The following is a 16,769-nucleotide window of genomic DNA, read 5'->3' as shown; positions in this document are numbered from 1 at the left end:
CAGATGCATAGAGTTTGGGAGCTAGGAGGTCCCTTAGAGAGAGAGATTTCCCATGAGAATCACCTAGCAGGCTCTACAAATCCCTCTACTCAGGCTGTGTGGAATGCCAATTAAAAAAGCATTTCTGGGGTAGGACCAAGCCATCGGTACTGCCTCTTGACTGCCGAGACGATTCTAATATACAGACACATTTAGGAACAAGTACCTTAAAGGAGTTTTCTCAGCATTACTGTGCATATGAATCACCTTGGGATCTCGTTATACAGTCAGATTCTAATTCAGTAGGACTGGGTAGAGCCTGAGCTGCAGCATTTCATATAAGTGAAGCCTACTGGTCCCAGGACAATATTTTCCATAGCAAAACCTTAGAGTTTTAGTCTGGTCTTGCTCACAGGTTCAAAGCAATGCCCCAATAATACTTTATTTATAATAGGTCTCTAAGCTTAGGAAAAAATTACTCTTTTAAAAATTTACTTTCAAAAATATAAATAATAGGGGTGCCAAGAACATTTCAATTACAACATGGGGGCTTTTTTGCCTTTACTTATATTCCATTATGGCTTCTTGATTGCAAGAGGCAGGAATGGGTCTTTAGCCAACAGAACATTATTTCACCCTAGTGATTCCCATCTTTTTGGTGGCGGATGGAGTGGAGATTAGAAAATAGATCCTTGCCCAGCCCTTCACGTTATTGCTCAAGATCACTATGAAGTAGAAGAGACAATCCACAGGGAGAAATAGCACCATCCGTCTTTGTAAGTGGCCTAGAACCCTGGGAGTTTCTCTGTCTGCTTGAGATTGAAGCCGTGGCAGGTGAGAGTGAAGCAGTCAGCCAGGTCTAATGGCCTGGTTATGTGCATGAAAAAAGGAGGTAACTTTCAACAGTTTGATGTGAGGTCTAAACTTGGAGGATTAGGAGTTCCCTTTGTGTCTCAGTGGTTAATGAACCCGACTAGAATCCATGAGGATGCAGGTTCAATCCCTGGCCTCGCTCAGTGGGTTAAGGATCTGGCATTGCCATGAGCTGTGGCATGGATCACAGATTCGGCTCAGATCCCGTGTTGCTGTGGCTGTGGTGTAGGCCAGCAGCTGTAGCTCTGAGTCAACACCCAGCCTGGGAAATTCCATATGGCATGGGTACAGCCCTTAAAAAAAAAAAAAAAAAAAAAAAAAACTTGGAGGATTGAAGCTAGGGCATTCCCTGGGGCCAAAAGATTTCTTTCAGGCTGGCCATCTCTCTGAGTAGAAAAATGCCACCAGGGTGGAGTCATTCTTCTAGATCCGTGTTTCTCAAAGTATTATCAAGGGACAAGATGTGTGTCAGAACCCCTTGAGCATCTAGTTAATGTATATTTCCAGGCCCCATTTCCAGAGATGCACAGTTGGTAGGTCTAGGGTGAGAGCCAGGAATTAGCATCTTTAACGGAATTTGTCCAAGTGAATTTGATGCAATTTGGAGCTCCAGATGTAAGGAAATATGGTATGTACCTAAACGACCTTCCTTTGCTGGCTGCTAGTGTAGTTAGTGGCTGTGTTCTCTGGACCTGGGCTGCAGCCTAGGAACCAGCACAGGAACAGCCTCTTCATTTGCTAAATCACAGCAGAGACCACGTGTGATCCCTCTGGCTGCTGGGACATGCCCCTTGGGACCCCCCAGTCCTCAGCGATGTAACCATTTTCTTGGCACAGAGCAGCTGGGAGGTTTTCCCAATGTGCTTACTCAAGAGGATAGGAAATGGGGTGAAACTTCTCTGTCTCTGGATTTTGAGGTCTCACAGCAGCAGTGTTTCGCAACTTTTTAAAAAAGGATTAATGATTACCCCTTTGGATTATCATAAAACCTCGCACCCTGCTGTCCATCACTAGATTTGAATATTTCTTTGCACAATGCCCCCTAATAAGTACCATTAAATATAGAGAGCAAGTTCGGTTTTCTACACACCATAATGAATGCAGAAAAATCTGAGGTACATTACTTTGGGAAACCTGCACCATAAAAACAATAGGTGTACAGCAATGATTAATGACTGATAATGTTTTAATATTGTCTAGGCTTTTGCTACTACCCCCATTGTCCTGGAGGAATACTGTGATATATGGTTACAAAACCCCTTCCTCTGGCAGGCACCCCCCACCGCTGCCTTCCCCCCCACCCCGCACCGGCTGAAACTCATTGTTACAATGGAAAGGCCCAGGGAAGGCTGGAAAGGCAGCTGGGAGCAAGCCTGTCAGCACAGGGAGCCCAGACCAGAGACAGAATGACTGGCCTATGGGGCAGAGACCTAGCTAGAAGTCTTCTGTGCATCTGAATGGGTGTGTCCAGGCTGGAGTCTGACGGCCCATGAAAGGGAACTCAGGTGTACACTTCAGCAAGCTGCTAACTCTTCCCCTGCTAGATGTCAAATGATTTGATCCAAAGGGAAGGAGGCTGAAATTGCCCTTTCTGGCAACTAAGTAACAACCTGGCCTTTTTGATCAGGAAGAATCTTTCAAGTGACACAGAATGAAAATGTAGAAACTGGGATAACGATGTGAGGAGCACTGCATTAACGAAGAGACGATAGTGTGTCAGGCCACAGGCTTTATCTCGTTTAACCCCTACACCAACCCTGGGAGGCAGAGCTACCACTCTTAGTCTCATTTTACATAAAGAAGGTTGAGACCTATTAAGTCACCTGGACATGTGAACATAGGTAGTGCAGGGCCAGCGTTTGAACCCAGGTCCATCTCACCCTCAGGTCTATTCTACTCTTCCTCACTGAACCATCGTTATGCAATTCCTTGTTACAGCTACCATTTTGGAAGGCTTTCAATTGTTGCACTGAGGAAGTGCTTGATTTCTACACAGTGTGGGCACTGAAGTTGGTCCTTTTAGAAAGTCAGGAGTTCCCCTCATGGCACAGCGGTTAACGAATCCAACTATGAACCTGAGGTTGTAGGTTTGATCCCTAGCCTCACTCAGTGGGTTAAGGATCCGGTATTGCCAGGAGCTATGGTGTAGGTCACAGACACGGCTCAGATCTGGCATTGCTGTGGCTGTGGCGTAGGCCAGCAGCAACAGCTCCTATTAGACCCCTAGCCTGGGAACCTCCATATGCCGCAGGTGCAGCCCTAAAAAGACAAAAAAAGTCAACTATTTTCTCATCCAGTTTTGGCCAAGAAAAAGAGGCTCAGAGGTCAGTTGCTGTCTCAAAATGTCACTTTTCCTACAGCTCACTTAATCCATATGCAGGTCTACATACTCCCAGTCGAGTGCTCCTGCAAGATCCGGAAACTGAATATTCCTGGACCCCTTCTGGTCTATGAGAATAAACTACAGAGTCTTCAAACAGTCGGTCTCATTTTTGGTGGGATGCCCAGCTAGGTGTTCAACCTACTGCAGTGTCTAGAACTTAGTTAAGTGTGCAACTAATACTGGTTGCAAGAATGAACATCACTAGAAAGAGATGTGAATTTGAAGAGAGCACTGTATTTTCTTCAGTTTTTCTACCTTTGAAATAAGTAGGTGTGGTCTAAGTGTTTGGAAGATCTTCCTATTTCAAAATTTGTTTAACCCTAAAGTAGCTTTCTTTACCTGATGTCTGAAAATTGTTTGATGTACTCACTCTAACAATGCACATACTTTGCTTAAAATTGGATTGACTTTAGTATAATTTCTATACAGTAAAAGTCACCTCTATTAGGTGTCCTTTTGACAAATGTATATAATCTTATAAGTGCTACTCTACTCAAGGTATAGAATATATTGGAGTTACCATTGTGGCACAGTGGTTAACGAATCCAACTAGAAACCATGAGGTTGTAGGTTCGATCCCTGGCCTCGCTCAGTGGGTTAAGGATCCGGAGTTGCCATGAGCTGTGGTGTAGGTTGCAGACGTGGCTCAGATCTGGCATTGCAGTGGCTGTGGTATAGGCCAGCAGCTATAGCTCCAATTAGACCCCTAGGCTGGGAACCTTCATATGCTGCAGGTACGGCCCTAAAAAGACAAAAATACAAAAAAAAAAAAAAAAGATATGGAATATATCAATTAGTCCAAAAAGTCCCCTTATATACCTTTGCAAGCAGTTCCCTTTCCAACCCCAGCCCAGATAACTGCTAATCTTTTTTCTCTTCCTGTGATTCTGCCTTTCCCAGAATGCCACATAAATGAAGTCAGGGAGGACATAGCCTTTCATATCTGGCTTCTGTTCCTGTGTATGATGCTTCTGAGAGTCAGCAATATGCGGCAGCTTCATTCAAAAATGCTCCAAACAGGACACAATCTGAATGTCCATTGGTTGAAATGAATAAAAAATTGCAGTACCTCCATATAATGTAGTTTTTTCCCAGCTATACATATTGTATGTTGTTGTATGTTGACTGGGCAAAAACTACATTATATGGAGGTACTGCAATTTTTTACATCATACCACTAAGTGGAGTTCAGAAGATGCTCCCATGGAAGTCTTTAAGCCAGAGAAGCAGAACAATGAAGGCCTGCATGTGTGGAGAAGACACAAAGACAAGGCCAATTTTCAAGCTACAAATTTCTCACACAGAAAGAAAGATTTAAGACCAAGAAACAAGGTGGTTTTTTTGGGGTTTTTCTTTTGGGGGGGGTGGTTGGTTCCTCTATTTAAGTAACTTCTTTCTCCCCAATTACACAGATTTCTCTGTGATACACATCTTTAGGACAGCCTTAGAATAGTAAAAGATTCTTCACATTGGCTTTGATTTCTTAAACCTGAAGGGAGAGGATCAGGAGTCCACTAAGACCTCAGATCCTGGCCTCTAAGCAGCTTTTTCAGGTGGGGGTTGGGAGAGCTGCTATCTCTCTAGTACCTTCTCCGTGTTCAGCATCTTGCTGAGTTTTCCATCCATTATCTTATGTAATCATATAATAAACTTAACACTATCCACATTTTACAAATAAGGAAACTGAGGATTATGCTAAAAGAGTTAGTTGACAAAGGTCATGAAGCTGGTAACTGGTAGAGCTTGCCCTCAATTCAAGTCCCTACGCATATAACTGCTAGTTACTATGTGGGAAATCCATTCATGACTTAACCTTGTTAGGCCTCAGTTTCCTCTGTGAAATGGGATAACAGACTTTTCAGGCTTCTAGCATTTGCAGGAACTGGAACGATAACTAATGTCAAGGATTTATTTATCATCAATGCCTGGCACATTGCAAGTCTCAATACGAGCTAGCCGCTGATGTTCTCATGGTCACTATCATCATTCTCATTATTTGCCAAGCGAGAGGCATATGCAAAGCACTATGGTGGTTCACAAGAGGGGCAAGGGCTTTCACCAAGAGGACAGTCAGGATGTGTGAGGATGGGCATAAGGTTCATAAAAATCAAAACTGACTCAAAGGAGAATATGTACATAGAGATTCGGACTCAAAAGGGCCAATATAAGACACAACATGAGTGAAAGCAAAGAGATAATAGGAGAACACTAGTAATGACAACAAATGGTAAACAGGCCATCCTGGCTGATTGATATGTACATCAATGCAGATGATGTTGGACACCTGCCTTGGGGTGAGAGTTTGGAGAACCGAGTTGAGTAGAGGCTTGGCTTTATAGGAAGAGAGGTAACACCAAATACTTATGAGCAGGAGAGCAACAGGGTGGAGCTATGTCCCATGAAGATTCAGCAGGCCATCTCTACCCAGTGTGGCTGGTATACATGTGAGGGGGCTACAGGATATGGATGAGACTTGGGAAGGACCAGTTCATGCTAAGTCTGACCCGATACAATGCTGTATCCCATCAGCAAGACCTATTCTGGCTTTGGATGGGAATGGAGAATCTGTGACCTCTGTATCAATCTTGCGAAATGCCCAAGATTTAATAGGTCTCACAAGGTGCATTTTCAACCCATCATGGCACGTTAATAATAGTCCTTAACTTTGCTGTGTTAATTTGAAATTCATGCATGTCTTTCAAGTCCACTGGATTCTCACAACAACTCTGTGATGAGATGAGGGAAATATTTTGACTTGTGAGCTTATGAAAGGCAAAGAAATTGTGCATGATGAGTGATTGCTTGATCTTTGCATATTTAACAAATAAGGATGTGAATGATTGAGTAAATATTTGATTCAAGCAATTGAAGTGAGGAGATAGGATGAAAGTATCTCCAGGTCTCATGGTTGGCAACACATATGACTAGAACTTGAACCCAGGGCTTTGCAACTATTCCCAACTTTATTATTTCCACACCTCTCCATTTATTCTTTCTTAAAGGGGTACTTTCCAAAGTATACATAATTTAATGACCTGAAACCCTGCTTGCTTTTTTTTTTCTTCCTAAAAGCAATGCTCTGCTAGTTCCCTTTTAAGTCAGTCACAGGGAGGGAGCATTGGCTTTGTGCCCTCTGAGAGCTGATTTTTCCAGCCCCATGCTCTGATTCTGATGTGAGATAATGGAGCTTAGCCTTCAGAGATATGAAAGGTTCCAATTGTTTTGTTCTCTAAGCATTCAGAGGCAGCTGTTTTTTGTTTTGTTTTGTTTTTGTTTTTCGCCATACGAACCTTTCTTTTCCTTACAGCAAAGAGAGTGAATGATGGAAGGTAGAAGGAGGAAGTCAGGTTCATCTATGGCCCCGAGGTCTTAAATAGTTTGGGGGAAAAAAATGAAATAACACAAAATTATAATTTCTCATTGTTCTCTGCTGCTTTTACCTCCTGCTGCCAGTCTACTCTTTCTATCAAACATGTATAATATGGGTTGTGGAACAGATCAAAAAATTCTCTTTTCACTGAAATGTGCAGTCAGCCCATCTTGAAGAAGGAGCATGGCATCAAAGAAGTTCCCTGTCACCCTCGCCCCCCATTCCTATTCTTCCTCTCTCCTTCAGGGGGAACAAAAAGCCTCGGTTGCAAAAAGACTCTTTCATCTCAAATTGGTCTCTTTCCTTTACTTTCTTGGCTCGCAGGAACAAAAGAAAGGAAAGAAAGAAAGAGAGAGAGAGAGAGAGAGAGAGAGAGAAAGAAAGAAAGAAAGAAAGAAAGAAAGAAAGAAAGAAAGAAAGAAAGAAAGAAAGAAAGAAAGAAAGAAAGAAAGAAAAGGAAAGAGCAGATATTCTATAAATAGCATTATTGAAGACACTAAATGCTTATTAATAAGATTTTATATTTGTATAGTGCAATGTATGTTGATTTTACAAATAGTAATGTATGCTGCTGGCTTTTGAACAGTTATATTGAGCTCTCTTGTGCATGTTGTATAAACCACGACTGCTTGTTGAAGGGTATGCTGAGATCAAGGTGTGACCTCTGCACAATTTAGGGCTCTCATGTTAGCCAATTCCAGAGTCTCAGCTTTGCCCATTCTCAAAGACAATGAGGTTGAAGATGTTCACTGTGTAGAACTGCTGAGCCACCATGGGAACCTCACAATCTAATTTTAGACTGTTTCCCTCCCAACAAAAAGAAGCTCTCTACCCATTGGCTGTCACTCTCCATTGCCCTCCACCCCCCGCCCCCCACACAGTCTCCAGTCCTAAGCAAACAGTAATCTACATTCTCTCAATAGATTTGCCTATCTCAGACCTTTCATATAAAAGGAATCATTCAATATGTGCTCTTTAGTGACTTTTCTCCTTAAGCATGATATTTTTATCCATGCTATAACATGTATTACCATTCATTTTTGTGGTTGAATAATATTCCATTGCATGCATGTGTCACAATTTGTTTATTTATTCTTCAGTTGATAGACATTCACTGTTCTTTTTTTGGCTATTATAACTAAAGAAGCTATGAACATTCTTGTACAAGTCATTTGCGCATGTTTTCATTTTTCTTAAGTATGTACCTAGCAGTGGAACTGCTGTACTACATAGCAACACTATGTTTAACTTTTTTTTTTTCTTTTTTTGGCTTTGTGCCATTTCTTGGGCCGCTCCAGCAGCATATGGAGGTTCCCAGGCTAGGGGTCGAATAAGAGCTATAGCCACCGGCCTACGCCAGAGCCACAGCAACGCTGGATCCAAGCCTTGTCTGCAACCTACACCACAGCTCACGGCAATGCCAGATCCTTAACCCACTGAGTGAGGCCAGGGATCGAACCCGCAACCTCATGGTTCCTAGTCGGATTTGTTAACCACTGAGCCACGATAGGAACTCCGTATGTTTAACTTTTTGAGGAACTGAAAAACTGATCCTAACGTGACTATACTATTTTGCATTCCCATCAGGAATATATGAGAACTTCAGTGTCTCTACGTCTTTACTAACAGTTGCTAGTCCGTCTTTTTGGCTATAGCCATTCCTGTGGGTGTGAACTAGTATCTCACTGTGGTTTTGATTTGCATTTTCCTAATGACTAACAGAGTTGAACATCTTATGCGCTTAGTAGCTATGTGCATATCTTCTTTGGAGAAATATTTATGCAAATCTCTTGCATATTTTTAAATTGCATGCTTGTCTTTTTATTGTTGAATTATCTAAGTTCTTATAGATTCTAGATACATGTCCCTTATGAGATATATATGTTTGCAAATATTTTCTTCCACTCTATGTCTTTTGTCTCTTCTTGATGGTATCATTTACACCACAGTCTTGGGGTTTTGGAGTGGGGTGGGGGGTGGATCTGGGAGAGGCGAATTGTTTTGGCCACATCCACAGCATATGGAAGTTCCCAGGCCAGGGACTGCAGTTGTGACCTATGCCACAGCTGTGGCAATGCCAGATCCTTAACCCACTGGGCCACAGCAGGAACTTCCAGGTTTTTTATTTTGATGTTCTTTGGTTATTTATTCATTTGTTTCATTTTTTGTTCATTATTCACTTCTGTTTTCATTCATTCATTCATTCATTCATTTTTATCATTCCTTGAGTGCCTATTATGTTTCAGAAGTTGTTCTAGGCACACTTCATTAATGAAAAAGGTAGGATAATGTCCTGGCTGCCGTAAATTATTGTTCCCGTAAAGGGAGACAAATGACAAATACATCAAATAATTTTAGACAATAGTGACTGTTGTTGAGAAAATAAAGTGGGGGTAATGAGATAGAAAGTTTTTATGGGGCAAGTGTCAGAAGTGGGGAACAGCCGCAGGTAGATCAACACTATTGATGTGTCAAGCCAGAGAGTTCTTTGTTGCAGGGGTCTGTCCTGTGCACTGTAGGAGATTCAGCACCATTCCTGGCCTCTGTGACCCACTAGGTACCACTAGCACCACCTGCTCCTGCTGCGACAAGCAAAAATACTACCAACATTGCCGAATGCCCCCTAGGGACAAAGGTGCCCTCAGTTGAGAACCACTGATGTTGATGGTGGAGGAAGATATCTCTAAATGGAAACCAAAGGAAGGAGTCGATTTCATGGGAAGTTCTAAGGCAAAGCCGTTCAAATCAACCTCTAGATCAGGTACAAAAATCTCAAGGTGGGTATGTACTTGTCTGTGTGAGACACAGAAACCAGGCCTTTGAGTCAGAGTAGAGTGAATGAGGAGAGGATTGGAAGAAGATGAAATCTGAGAGGTGGGCAGGGGCCAGATTATGATGAACCTAGCAGACAGTAATAAGCGATTTGGGATTTATTCCAAGTATCATTGGAAGCCAGTGAGTTAGGAATGCTGTCTTAGTCCTTCCAGGCAGCTCTAACAAAAACACTATAGACTGAGTGGCTTTCAACATTTTCCTTCTCATAGTTCTGGAGGCTGGAAGGTCCCAAATGAAAGCACCAGCAGACACAGTGTCTGGGGAGGATGGCTTCCTAAGTCCTAAGTGGCTACGTTCTGTCTGTATCTTCACAAGGTAAACGGGTGAAGGGTGAGGCTCTCTGAAGGCACTTTTATAAAGGCACAAATCTCATTCATGAGGGGTCCACCTCATGACCTAATCACTGCCCAGATGCCCCCACTCTAGTTACCATCACATTAGGGATTAGGCTTCAACATACGAATTTGTGGGGAAACAGACATTTAGTCTATGACATTCTGCCCCTCTTCTTTGTCTTAATGCTCTGCCTTCCAGGCCCACTGGAGTGGCATCCTCAGACCCATGGCTCAGTGGGATGGCCCTGCAGCAGCTCTCCGTTGACCTCCCATGCCCGAGTCTCTTCTACGCTGGATTCCCAACTCACAGCTCTCCCAGGTTGGGGTCCTGATCCCCTGCTTCTACCAGGTGGCCCCATCCTTTGAAATCTAGGTGGACACAGCCATGTCCCCATGGCTGTGCTGGGCACAGTCCATGCCACAGCTCTCTGTAGGGACCCTAACCTTGAGGCACTGGGTGGGGGCATCCTGCCACCCCCGCAAAAATTGGACAGGAGGCCCCACCCTTTGAAACCACCATGGCCCCCACCCCAGGTCCTTGCACTCTGGGCCTGTGATGGGAATGGCAGCCTTGACAATTTCTGAACTACCTTCAGGGCTATTCTTCTGTTGTCTGGGAGAATAGCCCCCAGCTTCTGTTGAGTGGGTTGATCCCTACTAATCTCCTTATTAAGCCATAACTTGGCCACACCCTTAGTGTCCTCATTTTTTGCCATATAAATAGGCCGAGAATTTTCTAAATCTTTAAGTGCTAGTTCCTTTTTGCTTCAATATTCCCTTTTCTAAATCATTTCTCTCCTCTGGCATTTACTATAAGCAGTCAGGAGGAGCCAAGCCACACCTTCAACACTTTGCTTAGAAGATGCTCCAGCTAAATATCCAATTTCATTGCTGGCACATTCTGTCTTCCACAAAACGCCAGAACAGGAGCACAATTCAGCCAACTTCTTTGACACTTTACAGCCAAGATCACCTCTCCTCCAGTTCCCAGCACCACGTTTCTCCTTTCTGTCAGAGAAATCATCAGAATGAACTTCACCACCCCTATTCCTACCAACATTCTGTTTATTACTCAGGTGTTCTCTAAGAAGACAGGGACTTTCTCTATGCCTCTCCTTCTCTCTCCGAGTTCTCACTAGAATCACCTTTAAAGATCCATTTAGGACTTTCTCAAGCATACACCTCAATGGTCTTCTAACCTCTATCTATTACCTGGTTCCAAAGCCACTTCAACATTTTTAGAAATTTGTTACAGCAACACCCCCACATCTCAGCACCTATTTCTGTCTTATTCCTTTCAGGCTGCTATAACAAAAATATCATAGATGGAGTGGCTTAAACAATATTTATTTCTCACAGTTCCAGAGGCTAGGAGGTCTAGGATCAAGGCACCACCAGGTTTGGTGTCTGCTAAAAGCTTGTTCCTGTTACAAAGATGGCTGTGTTCTCACTGTGTCCTCACACGGCAGAAGAAGCAAAAAAGTGCTCTTGGGTATCTCTCATAAGGGCACTAATCCCATTCATGAGGACTCCATCCTCATGACCTAATCACCTCCCAAAGGCCCCACCTCCAGTACCATCACATTAGAGACAGTTTTCGACATATGAATTTTGGGAATGCACAAATATACAGTATTTAGCAGGTGCTCTTAAATATAGGAAGGACAAGTGGATTTGGGAAACAAGGGAAGAAAAGGGATGAGGGTGGTGTTATAATAAGGACATGATTGTAGCACCATTAGTCTTCTGACTCAGTGAAAGCCCATTAAAAACCATGTTTCCGTGGGAGGGATTGGGAGCTTGGGCTTATCAGACACAACTTAGAATAGATTTACAAGGAGATCCTGCTGAATAGCATTGAGAACTTTGTCTAGATACTCATGTTGCAACAGAACAAAGGATGGGGGAAAAAATGTAATTGTAAAGTATACATGTAAGGATAACTAGATCCCCTTGCTGTACAGTGGGAAAATAAAAAAATAAATTAAAAAAATTAAAAAAAAACCATGTTTCCTTACCCAAGGATCCAAAAACAGAGAGTGATAGAATTAAGACTAACACACCTGTCTCCTGATTCCCAGCCTAGTAGTCTTCCTATTAAACAAGGGACACTAAGTAGTCCTCACCTGTTAACTGATGGGAAGATTACAGGTGACCATTAATATAACTGTCCATTCCCAGAGTTCCCGTCGTGGCTCAATGGAAACAAATCTGACTGGCATCCACAAGGACACAGGTTTGATCCCTGGCTTCGCTCACTGGGTTAAGGATCTGGCATTGCTGTAAGTTGTGATATAGGTCACAGAAGCGGCTTAGATCTGGCATTGCTGTAGCTGTGGCGTAGGCCAGGGCCTACAGCTCGGATTCAACCCCTAGCCAGGGAACCTCCATATGTTGCAGGTTCAGCCCTAAAAGAGACTAAAGTAAAATAAAATAAAACTCTCCGTTCCCTTAATCTACCTTATGAAAGAAGTCTTAACACAGTGGTTGACACTGGCAAGAAAATCAAAGAAAAAAACTCTAGCCTGTTGCTAATTAAAATATGGTTCACAGACCAGCATCATCAGTGTCACCAGAATCTCAAGCCCCACCTCAAACTTACTGAATCAAAATATGTATTTTAACAAGGCCCCCAAGTAATTTGTATGCATGTTAAAGCTTGAGAAGACTGATCTAGTTTATCCAAATATCATCAGAAGCAATTTAGTGATTCAGATGGTTTTTGATGGGTTTTCACTGAGTCAGAAGACGAATGGTGCTGTAGTCAAGTTCTTATTATAACACCATCCTGATCCCTTTCCTTCCCTTGTTTCCAGTAAGTCTTCAGTCACAAAGTCACACATTAAGGAGTTTTCCTTAATTACACACATCCTTTCCTTTCTTTTTTTCTTTTTTTTTTTTTTTTTGCTTATTTAGGGCCGCATCATCAGCATATGGAAGTTCCCAGGCTAGGGGTCAAATTGGAGCTACAGCTGTCAGGCTACACCACAGCTGTAGCAACTCAGGATCCAAGCCGCTTCTGCAACCTACACCACAGCTTACAGCAACCACACATCCCTGACCCAGTGAGCAAGGCCAGGGATCAAACCCACATCCTCACGGATACTAGTCTTTGCATTTGTTTCCACTGCACCACAATGGGAACTCCTACAACCACCGTGACCTTTGCCTTGGTCCTCACTACTCTGCAGCTGGACGACTGCAGATACGAACTCATGCTCTGACCCTCTCCATACTCTTCCAATTGCCTAAAGCTCTCTAATTTTCAAGCCTTCTCTGACTTTTTCTTGCTTTCAAGGTAAAATTCATTTTCTGACTCTGGCTTTGAAGGTCATTACATTCAATCCCCAAAATACTTTTCAAGAAATCCGTTGCATATATGTTCTTCTGTCCATGCCTTTGCTCATGGTCTGGAATTCCCTTTCTCATCTTTTCTACTGCCATCAGGGCTCTGCTTGAATCTCACTTCCATCACAAATGTCAGATCTACCCATGTCCCTGTGGCCTCCCCTTGTTCTGAGGTCCTGTGGCATCTGTCACCTATCCCAGTTTTTGTTCATCTGCATTATAATTTCAGGTGAAAGTACGTATCTCGCAATTAGATTGTAAACTCATGGAGCCACATCTTTCCCCCTCTCCCCTCTTCAGCATCTGACCAGGGACTGAGCACATAGTAGGTAATCAGAAAATATTTTGCTTCTGAATCTGATGAAGTTGTAAAGTCATGCCCAGATTTACAAGCACATCATTCCCGCTAATTTATTTCCTCTAAGGGTCCATGCTATACAGTTCAGCAATTATGCAAACAGCATTCTTTATAAAACCATCCATGGGTAGGCAGCCTCTGAGCAGCAAGGCGGTAGGCATTGGAGGCAGTCCAGAATTTCGGGCCAAATAAAAACTGAATGTTTACTTAAAGAGCCACTGTGTTCTGTGGAACAAAGCTCTGGCCTGGACATCAGAACAACAGGTATCCCTTCCCACCTCCCTGCTGCGGCACTAGAGGCCAGCTGCTCTGAACAGCTGTGTCAGGCGTAAAGCTCCAGCTGGACTGCCCAGTTGAGCCAGGGGCAGCCAGATACACAATGCTGATGCTGATGACATTAACCCTGATTCTGTATTTTGTTACAATTTGGTATTTGCTTAGTACATCTTTTTTTTAAATCTTTTTTTCTTTTCCTTTAGGGCCACACCTGCAGTATATGGAAGTTCCCAGGCTAGTGGTTGAATCAGAGCCCCAGCCACAGCAACGCGGGACCAAAGCCACATCTGTGACCTACACCACATCTCACGGCAATGCCAGACCCTTAACCCACCGAGCGAGGCCAGGGATCGAACCCATGTCTTCGTGGATACTAGTCAGGTTCGTGACCACTGAGCCACGATGGGAACTCCAGTACTTCTTTCTTGAAGTGTTTAATGACAATCACATTGGCGGGTCAATTGGCTCAGTTTATAGTCATTTCCCGGTATTCACAGAGATTGGACCCAGGACCTTTGCAGATACTAAAATCCATGGATGCTCAAGTCCCTTATATAAAATGGATGGTACAGGAGTTCCCATTGTGGTGCAGCAGAAACAATCTAACTAGGAACCATGAGGTTTCGGGTTCAATCCTTGGCTTCGATCAGTGGGTTAAGGATCCAGCATTGCTGTGGCCGTGGTATAAGCCAGCAGCTGGAGCTCCAATTAGACCTTTAGCTGGGAATCTCCATGTATCATGAGAGAAGCCCTAAAGAAAAATAAAGAAAGAAAGAAGAAAAATAATAATAATAAAATAAAATAAAATGGCTGGTATAGTAGCAGAGGTTAGTTTTCCTGTGCCTGGTCATTGGACTGTAAAGATTTTCATGAGGAGATATTACTACGAACAACCTTTTCTGTGTATATTCTAGATCCTTTGAATCTCCTAAACCCAAAGAGATAGAGGGAAATGCCATCGTTCCCTTTTTACAACTAGGGAAACTGAGGTCCAGACAAGCATTCTGACTTGCCCAAGATCACAAATGTTTGTTCAGGAGCTGAGACCAGAGTTGAGGCTTCATGGACCCAGAGTTAATAGGCAGTTAATAGGCTTAGTGCAGCCTTACTGGTTGACAGTAAGTAGACAAAGTTGGGATTTGAACCCAGGCCATCTTTTTCAGGAGTCCACACTCATGCAAATATCAACATGGCCTGTGAAACAACCCCACTGATTCCTGTAAAGGAATATATGTGCCGTTTCTGTGCTAAGACAAGTTTGCCAAAATTGGGAGCAGGATCCTCTGTCTTAGACATTCGTTGCTTCAAACACCTATCTACTTTCTCTTCAAAGTTACCCCTTTTATAATGATGTTCAATCCTGATAATATCTGGGAGAGAAATAAGAAACCTATTTAGATGCTAATTGGCTCTAACATTTCAGTAAATCAACAGGCTCAAGTATTTCCTACAAGAAGCCTTGCTCTGGAGGGTCATGTGGTCATCAAAGAGTTTTGCCGACCTATCAGCTTATAAGTGATTCGATGCATATGAATTTACAAAGAAGTTTTACAGCAAAGAACATTTGTGCTAAGGACAGTGTCTTAAAGGCTAGACTTCGAGGGTGTCAATTATTTTCTTGTGCATCAGTGTGGGCATGCAGAATGAACAGATTAAATTATTTCGTCCACATCAAAGCAGGGAAATGAAGAGTCAGTGGGTATTCTAGGAAGTTCATGGTGTGGTGTTAAACAGATACATTTCTGGTATCAGACTGTTTAGGTACGAATCATTGGCAACTTAACTTTTCTGAGCCTCAATCTGCATAATAGGGGTCATAATGATTCTTACCTCACAAGGCTGAAATAATGACTAACAAAGATAAATATGAAATACTAACCCCACTTCCTGGCACATAGTGCTTCGTAAAAACTAATTAATATGATGTTTACATATTTATTAATGACTCCCACAGTCAAATAAAATGAGAAGTCTTCCTTGTCCTTCATAAATATTTATGGAGTGTTCTTCTCCCAGGCCTGAATGAGTAAATAATCCCCTCACATTTACTAATATAAAGGGTCAGTTTGTGCTTAATGGAGATGAGGAAAGACCTGAAGGATGGAGGTGGGCATCAGCCTTTACCATCCGATGGTTTATACCAGAGTTCCTCAAGCTTGCATGGGAAGTCTTTGGTAAGGGGGCTGTTCTTAGCACTGAAGGGTAGTCAGTCGCATCTCTGGCCTCTGCTCACTCTAAGATGCCAGTAGAATGCTCCTCCCTCCATTTGTGACAACCAGAATGTCTCCAGGCATTGCCAAATGTGCCCTGCAATTCCAAAGTGCCCCAGGCTGTGAACCACTGATTTACATACATGATGGGGACATGGACGGTCATGGAGTAGCCAGTGATAGACCAAGAAGACATGGGAAACCCTTTTCTATCAAGGGCCAAGAGTGAGTATTCTGGGCTTTGCTTCTGTCACAACTACTCAATTCTATCATGGCATGGAAGCAGCCACAGACAATCATAAACACATACATTCCAATGAAATGCCTTTCACAGACTTGGAACTTAAATGGTATATAATTTCCATATGTCACTAAACAGTTTCTTTTTCTTTTTTCTTCTTAGGGCCATACCTGTGGCATATGGAAGTTCCTGGGCCAGGGGTCAAAGTGGAGTTGCAGCTGCCAGCCTAAGCCACGGCCACAGCAGTACAATATCTAAGCCACATCTGCAGCCTATGCCCCAACTTCCATCAAAGCCAGATCTTTAATCCACTGAGCAAGGCAAGGGATTGAACCTGCATCCTCATTGATACTAGTCAGGTTCTTAACCCGCTGAGCCACAAGGGGAACTCCTCTTTTTTATTTCTTCAACCATTTTAAATTATTGAAACCATCCTTAGCTCAGAGGTTATACAAAAACAGATGGTGGGCTAGGTTTTTCTTATGGGCCATTGTTGCTGACCTCTGTGCAAGAGTGTGTGAAGCCCTAGGATAAATATGGTACTTCTCCTGAGATCATCAA

At 42.9% G+C, this 16,769-nt stretch overlaps 1 protein-coding gene and 1 long non-coding RNA gene across 5 annotated transcripts in view; one reads left to right on the top strand and one right to left on the bottom strand.

Moving 5' to 3' along the window:
- Positions 1-16,769, top strand: part of GRIA1 (glutamate ionotropic receptor AMPA type subunit 1) — a 323,898-nt gene that overhangs the window by 73,800 nt on the left and 233,329 nt on the right. The gene's annotated exons all lie outside the window — the stretch shown is intronic.
- LOC146395685 (uncharacterized) lies at positions 1,560-7,061 on the bottom strand. The gene is made up of 3 exons (XR_014831030.1): positions 4,391-7,061; positions 3,996-4,096; positions 1,560-3,133 (listed from the first exon to the last, which is right to left on the bottom strand). It is a non-coding gene; the product is annotated as an uncharacterized LOC146395685 (long non-coding RNA).

This window comes from Sus scrofa, chromosome 16 (genome assembly GCF_054392235.1).
Source record: "Sus scrofa isolate SSC_HxYL_T2T_F1_AM1 chromosome 16, Sscrofa_HxYL_maternal_Yorkshire_Landrace_v2.0, whole genome shotgun sequence".
NCBI lineage: Eukaryota > Metazoa > Chordata > Mammalia > Artiodactyla > Suidae > Sus > Sus scrofa.
This window is presented reverse-complemented; position numbering and strand designations above follow the sequence as displayed.